Raw genomic sequence first — 8,614 nt, 5'->3', positions numbered from 1 at the left:
GCTTCAAGAAATTTCAGGCTTTTTGTGCTCCCCTCCCTTCCACAGTGGTTTGTTCCTGCTTCTTAGAACTACATCCCCTTTCTGCCAACCCTCCACAGTAGCCTGATCCTGTCCCACAGACTACTAGGCCCTTTATGTTCTTACTCTCCCTTCTTTCTATCCCTACTCCAGACAGGTTTAATGACACCTTATAGAAAAGCATCCCTGTTCAGTTTCCTCTACATCTCAATGGTTTGATCCTATCTGGAGAGCATCAGCATTTTCCCCCTTCTGTCTCACACCAATGATTTAATCCTGCGTCATTGAGCATCAGTTTCTTTTAGCTCCTCCCCCGGGGTTTACAGTGGTTTGATCCTACCTCACAGACTTTTAGGTCCTTTCTGATTCCCCCTCCAGCATCACTACCACAAATGGTATGGTCCTTAGCATCGGGTCCTTTTTGGACCCCCCACTGGTCTTCTCAACAGACTGAAGCTGCTTCATCTGATTCCTGATCCATCTTGATCCCTTCAGTGGCTTGTTTTTGTATCAGCAATGTAAAACTGGCCCAAATGGGTTTAAAGTGGTCAGAACTTGCTCTTAACCAGTTCAAATCTTATCTCACAAAGAAAAAATAAGTTCAGTCCAGTTTAAATCTATTTTGACCCGTTTAAACTAATTCTGCAAAACTGGAACCTGAGGTCGGTAAACCCAGGAAGATGACTGAAGACGATGCTGATTTGAACCAAAGCAAGGAATCAGGTACTTACAGAAGTTGAAACTGAGATGAAAACTGGAAAAGAAAACAGATCAAATAAGACTGGAAAATACAGGAGCCAGGGTTGATTGAGTGGAAGCTCAAAAGAGGTTAGTCACTCTCAAACATATATTTTTTGAGAGGTGAGAGGCCATTTTGAGGAGGTAATGCAGGATTTTGGGCTTTGCCTCAGTATGTTTGGGAAGCAGTATTGGAGCTGATCCCGTCTAGCAGTCCCATCTGTCTAGAGCTGAGACTGGTTTATATGTGTCCCCAGTGATGCCTGGTTCTTCAAGCCAGCCCCTGGGCCCATTCTTTTTGTCTGGCCTCATGTTAGGTTGCAATTATTTAGAGTCCCAAACCACGAATGACAAACTTCCCACCCCTTTAATTGTGGATTGTCATGATGCTTTTTAGATGTTTAGGGGTGCTATTTAGGTTAGAAGAAGAGACTGGTAAATCTTGAAGAAAAGAGCCAATTACAATATGTAGGACATGAAGTGAATGACTCAGTTAATTAGAATTGAGTTAAGGACTATACCTTGCAATTTTTAACAGATGCATAAGAAGGTGGTAGATTGAGAACAGCACCTAATTTCTCACCTGTGGGGCTCATTATCTATCTCACTGTAGTGGGCTGAAGTAGAAATTGGCCTATGTTTGGATTTCTCCTAGATGGTTGTCTTTCTGTGCTTTGTGGGGACTGCAGTGTGAAGGGTAGGGACTAAAAAAGATGGAGAGTGAAAAATGAAAATTTTATAGACTGTATCATTACTAATTTGTTAAAAATCTCTGCAGTGGGACAGTGGGAAAGTTGTATGCTTTGATGATAAGTGACAGAATGCTACAAGACTGGGGGTGGGGTTGGAGCTCTGGTTTGGTGCTGTATGTCTCAAATCTTTTCTGCAGATGGATGAGGTTCTATGGCTGCTTGCCCATAATGTAAAAAAGAAAGGATTCTTAGAATGGTGTAAGAACTTAGCTGCCTGGGAGAGAAATTTATCCTTTTGTGAGAGAATTTAGCTTAGGATCCTGTAATTTGAAAGTTGTCTTTTAGGAAGATGGATTCAGTTAGCCACTGCTTACTTTTTGACAGGAGAGGATGGCAGCCATTCTAATCAACGCAGTTGAATGGCACTTCCAAATGTTAAGGTAGAAAAATAATCAGGAGATTTGGAGTCACATAACCCAAGCTTTGAATCCTGGTTTTGCTATTTGCTGTGTGGACCTTGAGCAAATTTTCTAACCTCCCAAAGACTTGTTTTCCTCATTTGTAAAGTAAAGTTAATATCATCTGCCCTAAAAAATTAGAACCATAGAATTTAATGCCTTTTGTAGCAAAATAGCTGCCATTTAACAGTTTTGTTTGATTAAACTGGATTGTGTGGCAGATTTATTTTTGTGTATCTACGGGGAAATAATAGATAATTTAGCTTGATGAAGACAATTTCTTTTAAAAATTCCAGCAATGTTTTTCCCAAATGAAGCTATTGATCTGTTTTGAGGAGTAAAGGAGAAACTGTTCATTGAAGTACTTTATAGAAAACACAATACAGATATGAACAATTGTTATTTTTATAATAATATATTGATTATTATTAAAGTGACATCAGAAAAGCCACAACATAAAATGGCTTCCATTGTTGCAGACTCACAGATATTTCTGGTTCCAGATTCAGTTCCTACTTCATCGTGCACCTGTGGCCACCAGAAGCCCTGAAATGTGGTATGTGACATCATAAACTATGGTGACTCAAAGTGTGGGGGTGGGAGATAGAGTATCATGTCAGAGATATAGGTAATAGGTGTGGCCTACTGTAAACAGGGTGGGATATCACAATCTGTCCTTCAGCCACAAACTTTTTGAGATTATTCTTTTGCAAGGCAGATTACCTCACCTGGATTCTGACACCCTCTCTGAAAACAGCAGGTCAGATAAGAAGAAATAGCGAGAGCAATGATGTGGACCTTCAAGAATGTGAAAGTTCTGATTCTGCCATTCAGAGGTGAGGAGGATGGGAGCCAGGTCAAGCAGTACAGCATGAGCTTGAAAACAATGAAACTTCAATATATTTGTGGCCATAATAGCCTCATTAGAGAGCTGTTTCCTATATTCAGATTTGTTGGCTTGGAAATGTGGCCTCTTTTGATAGGGTCACTTAACTAATAGATGCAAGTATGTGATGGTTGCAGTATACCTGTATCACAGCAAGGCACAGAACAAAGATTTTTATTTTTATGACATCCTGGTGAACAAGATAGAGGAAACATGAACTGGAACATTTTTCTTTTAGTGAGATTCTGAAATAGTTTTTTTAAATACTACTATTTATTGAGCACTTATTATGTGCTGGGCATGGTGCTAACTACTTTATATGCATTAATCTAATCTTCACAACAGCCATATGAGGTATGTGTTATTAGCTCCATCATACAGATGAAGAAACTATTCACAAAGGGTGCTAATTATTGATTCTATGTTTCTCTGGAGCAACAATTCTTAAGAACTATGTGTGTGGGGTAGGGTAGTGAGGGCACATTCTCTGAGGGGTTTAACAGAATCACCTGAATGAGGGTTTTTCCAAACCACATAGGCCTTTCCCTTCATTACAGTACTCCCCTTGAGAAGGCCTGCCCTTCCTTGGATATCTAATATTTGTGAGCTACTGTGATTGATGTGAATGGGTGGTAGGAGGGCCCTCAGGTGTGTTAAAGGCAGGAAAAAGGTTGAGCTTCACTATTGCAAAAAGAGACCCCTGGTGGTAGGCTGTAGAGCTCTGTGACTGGCTCTGTCTTGGTTTCAACATTTTAATTAATGACTTGGATTAAGATGTAGAAGAGTACACTCATCAAACTTTAAGAGAGAACTGGAGTGGGAGGGGAAGTATGTGTACTGGATCATGGAACAGGAATCCAAGAAGAATTACTAGACTGCAAAAATGATTAAAAAACAAAAGAATTAATGTGATAAGTATGTATGTGACATCTTGCATAAGTTTCATAAAAAAATGTTAGCAACTCTACAGCATGGGGATATGTTTAATATGACTGCCAAAAAAGCTATTGGAAACTCTGGCTGCATTAATAATATAGAGTCTAGAATAAGAAAGGTGATTATTCGACTCTTTTCTGAGTTTTTAGAACCATATCTCAGGTATTGTGCTCAGTTATGGCAGTTATCCTTTAAAGAGGGACAAAGACAAAATAGAAGTTAAGTAGAGAAACCTGGAATACAGAGTGGAGCATGGTTGCTGTCTTCCAGTATCTGCAGAGTTGTCAGAAGAAAGAGGATTTTATCTCTATGATGTTATCCCAAGGGATAAAATTAGGATTGTTAGGTGGAAGTTATAGCAGAACTGACTGAAGATAAAATGGACTGTGTTAGAAGGAAATGAGTTCCTTATCATAGGAAACATTTAAGCAGAAGTTGGCTGACTACCTTTTAGGGTTTTAAGTTTTGCTATAAAACCTCAAATGCAGTCTTAATTGCTGCAGTTCAGTGGATTGAGAGAATCTCCATGAGCATTTCTTGAATGTTCTTTGTCTGGTTGGTGGAGGGGGTGATGATCAGAAAAAAGAGGTATAGAGTAAACCCTGAGAATAACTAGTGAATCGAAGGAAATCTTGGGGTTAGCTGGTATGGCCCAGCCAAGAATGACAGTGAAGGAAGGAACTGTTTACCAAGTACCTAGCCTGTGCCTGGTGATTTTACACACATTATTTTTTAATTTTCACAACAATCAGGTGATTATGTGTTTTTAGCATTTCTTTTACAGATGAGAAAATTGAGGCTCAGAGAGGGTAAGTGACTTGCCCAAGGTCATGCAGCTAGTAAGTGACTTTGGGGAAGCACATCAGAACCATATGTAGGGAAAAATGTGACAGAATTTCTACTTTTTACCTGATCACTTCTCCAGTTTAGTAAAGAGCTAGTATTGCCAGAGGTGAGTCAGAACTGTGTGGATAAGTACGTCATGCTGGGCCGGGTGCCTGGAGTAGATGAGAATATGAAGATATATGATCAGCCTCTAGTCCAGCAGGTCCTGGAGGATGGTGTTGGAACGCAGCTGAGCTATTACACAGGCTAAATGGCATGAGTTTTTATTCATGATGTCTATACCTTATACGGAAACTGTCTTCCATAGACTCTCAGATTGGCACTGCTTTAAGAGGACAGAAAGATCTTCAAAGTGCAGACAAGCTTATCTATTTTGAAAAACAGGAAACTGTGATCCAGAGAGGGGAAAGGACTTCTCCAACTTCTTCCAAGTAATAATTTTGCCCCTGATCTTGCGAGGGATTTATTTATTTTTAAACATAATCTAGCAAATTTAATATAAAAGTTTCTTAGAGCAGATTTGTTTTTCAGGAAGGACCAACTCTCCTGTAAAACTTGGTACTTTGTTTCAGAGCTAAAAAAAAAATATATATATATGTAGTGTCCTGGTGTGTGTGTGTGTGTGTGTGTGTGTGTGTGTTTCTTATACTGTAGAAGCCAGCATAAGAAAAATAGAAAGAGCATAAGCTTTAGATTCAGACAGATTGGGTTTAATTTCTTTGCTGGAACCCAAGGGAAATTCTTTAATTTCTTTGAGTTTCAGGTTCATTGTCTGTGAAAATGGGGATAATGATTATTTGATTTTAACCATGTAGTGTTTGAGGTGCTTGTGAAAAATCCAGGTGGAGAGATTTCAGAAGGGCTGAAGTTCAAGAGAATGACCAAGTCTGGAGATACATATTTGAAAATCAACAGCCAAGGGGAAGGTACATAAAGTTACATGCATGATAACATTGAGTAGGCAGAGGGATCTCTTCCACATGATATGTCTTCAGCTACTTGAGGTTGAAAGAGATGTTATACAGATGATTCAATTCTCTAGACTTGACATTCATAGATGTCAGAATTATCAAAGATAATTCTGGATTAGTCTTGGATTGCAACCTCTCCATTTGCCAAGTTGTCCTCCTGAGGACATAATCATATTTTGGTTTTATCGTTCTTGAGGTGTGGTGTTTTAAAGCTAAACACAGTATCCTGGTATGGGTGGGGAAACAGAAAGACCATTGCCTTCTCAATTGTAGGAATTGTACTTTTATTTGTGTGTGCATTAGCTCATTTTTGGTCTCCATATCTCACCACTGACTCATATTATGTATATTGTTGACTAAACCTCTTCAGTCTTTTAGCAGATACTACTGATAAACCATGATATTGACCCTCCCCCTCCCCAATCATGAACTAGTGATTGTTTATGGCAGTGAGTCTCAAACATTAGCATGCAAAAAATTTACCTGGGAAGCTTGTTAAAAATGCAGACTCTGGACACTCAGTCATCAATATTCTGATTCATTAGGTCTGCAATGGGGCCCAGGAAACTTTGCTTTAACAAACACTTCAGGTGACTCCAATGCAGGTTATTCTTGACAATGCTCTGAGATATAGTGTTCTATGGCATGGAGAGAACTACATTTGGCTCATTCTAGTCCCTGGCAGAGACTTGGCCTCTAGCCCCATACTTGGCCCCACTTTACTGCAGAATTCAGCCATGAAGGAGCTGTAGGATATCACCAGCTCCATCTCATTTCTTGATCTCCAACACTTGGTTTAGTGGAAAAGGTAAGACATTTTCCCCTTGTTTTTCCATTTTTTGCAGCTTCCTAGTTACTCTAGAACTGGATGACCTGTATTTAGAAGGTCACTTCATTGGGAGTCAGAATAATACAGTGTTCAAGACATGAAGTTCATTGATTGGTGATTGGTTTGCTTGTTACCTCCTAAAAAGATTTTATAGACCATCCACCAAACTAAATTTCAGGTGTGTTAGAGTTCAGTGAGAATATTAAAGATTTTAAAAATAGAAGGAAGTGTAGGTGAATAAATTATTTCCTCTTTACATAGGTGTAAAATAATATATGATATCACAAATGAAGGGGTTATATATTTGCATATATAAAAATGAAAACCTCTTTATGCTGTCCAGTCCCTTCCCCTTCTCTCTCATCCCAATTGTATGATAAAAGTTAACTAAACTGAAAATAAATAAGTTTATTTAAGAGTAAAGCATGTTTTATTTTATGTGTCTTTAATTTCTAACCAGAAACTAGGAGTAGAGGAGATCCCCTTACTCTGCCTGGTAACCATCATTTTAACCTTACTCAGTTGGGCATATTTTAGGAGGTGGGACAATGGTTTCGTCAGAACAGCTAACTGGGAACCAATGGGCTATACCAGACCAGGGAAGGACAGACGTTAAACTCTCTCATAGCCACCTTCCCCTCTCCCTGTCCTGTTCTTCCCTCCTCCTCTCCTTTCCCGCTCCTTTTATTTCTTACCTGCTCTCTTCCTCCCTCTCCCTCTTTCACTTTTTTTCTGTTTCCTCCCCCCCCCACCTTTGGTAATGTGGAGAAAGGAAACATTCATAAAAATTTGGGTGAAGAAGTGATGTGGGCAGGATTTTGGAGGTTTGAAGAAGGCAATATTTGAACTGGGTAATGAAGGATATGTAGGATTTTTCTAGGTGGACAATGCAAGACATATCTTGACCTTCTTTGCTTCTAAATGTCAGTGATGCTACTGTAGACCAGGGGTCGGCAAACTTTTGAGACAGAAGAGCCAATCCTGTCCCTCACAACAATTTAAAAATTATTTGAAAGCCATGAAACAAATGAAATCACCATTATGTGAATAATATCCCTTAAAAACTTTATAAATGAAACTGATAGTTTTATTTTCATTTTCAATTTTACTTCAGAGCCACATGTATGTACCCAAAGAGCCGCATGTGGCTCGCGAGCCGCAGTTTGCCGACCCCTGCTCTAGACTAAAAGCAATGCCTTTGAGAGTCACTAAGAATGAAATTGGTATGGTTGCACCTAGAATTTTCTAGTGCTTTTCCTTAAAGTCCAGATAAGTTGTCATATTCTGATGCCCTGATATTGGGATCAGTAGAGAATGGACACCCAAAACAATTCAAGAATTCTACATCATTTTGATGAATCAGGCATGTAATGTGGAGAATGGATTGAGGGTGGGGAGATATTGGGTACAAAAGGAGAAAGGAAAAAATGTTTATTGAGAACAAAAATTTGTTGTAGTATTATAGCTCTTATTTAATTTTACCAAGTGTATTTAACAACCCTATAAAGTAGGCAATTATTCACATTTTACAGATGAGAAGTAATGAGGGCTTGAGGGAAGGTTGAGTAGTAGAGGTGGTGAGGTGTAGATATATGTAGTTTACATTTTGGAAATAAAATTAGATGTAGTAGTAGCAAGGGTGGAGGGATTATTAACCAGATTAATTGAATGTGCAGGTAACCATTGGGACTCTGCTTAGTTGAAAGGGTTGTGCCAAAGTTAAATGAAGTAATGGCTGTGGAAGTGATTTGTAAACTGCGGAACACTGTACCAATGAGAGATGCTCAGAATTTTTTTACTTGCAGCAAATTGGGAAAATTGAAAGGCTATTAATGGAGGTGGGGACTCAGGAGGAAGAGTATATTGGAGGAAAGATGATATTCCCTAATTCTTCAACACCTCCTCCTTTTCTTGTCAGTTCACACTTCTCATAGCACTTCCTATTGCTTTCTACCAGTGAGTATAGAGTCTCCATTTATGTAAATAACTACAAATGCATAAACTATCTCTGGAATGATACATAAGAAACTTTTTTTTTTAAAGATTTTTATTGGGGAATTAGGGGAAGGGGAACAGACAAGTTGCTATCCTTTTGTTCTTCAGTTGAGCTGTGGAGGATGTTGTTTCACTGGCCCAAGTTGACGCCATCATTGCGCTCTTCCCGGGCAAGGCAGATCTGTTGCTGGCCTCTGGATGGCCGCTCACAGCGGCTGCTGGTTGCTCACGCTGGCTGCTGGCTA

At 39.2% G+C, this 8,614-nt stretch overlaps 1 long non-coding RNA gene across 3 annotated transcripts in view; it reads left to right on the top strand.

Annotated features, from left to right (window-relative positions):
* Positions 1-384: 384 nt before the first annotated feature.
* Positions 385-8,614, top strand: part of LOC109385675 (uncharacterized) — a 149,078-nt gene continuing 140,848 nt past the window's right edge. Inside the window, exons 1-2 of one of the 3 annotated variants that reach the window (XR_002124661.1) lie at positions 385-741; positions 2,410-2,462. This is a non-coding gene — a long non-coding RNA (uncharacterized LOC109385675). Of the gene's footprint in view, positions 847-2,385; positions 2,463-8,614 lie in introns of all 3 variants that reach the window. The other 2 variants (XR_002124662.1, XR_002124663.1) reach the window with 2 other exon arrangements.

The sequence above is a fragment of the Hipposideros armiger genome, unplaced genomic scaffold (assembly GCF_001890085.2).
Source record: "Hipposideros armiger isolate ML-2016 unplaced genomic scaffold, ASM189008v1 scaffold_121, whole genome shotgun sequence".
Classification (NCBI taxonomy): Eukaryota; Metazoa; Chordata; class Mammalia; order Chiroptera; family Hipposideridae; genus Hipposideros; species Hipposideros armiger.
This window is presented reverse-complemented; position numbering and strand designations above follow the sequence as displayed.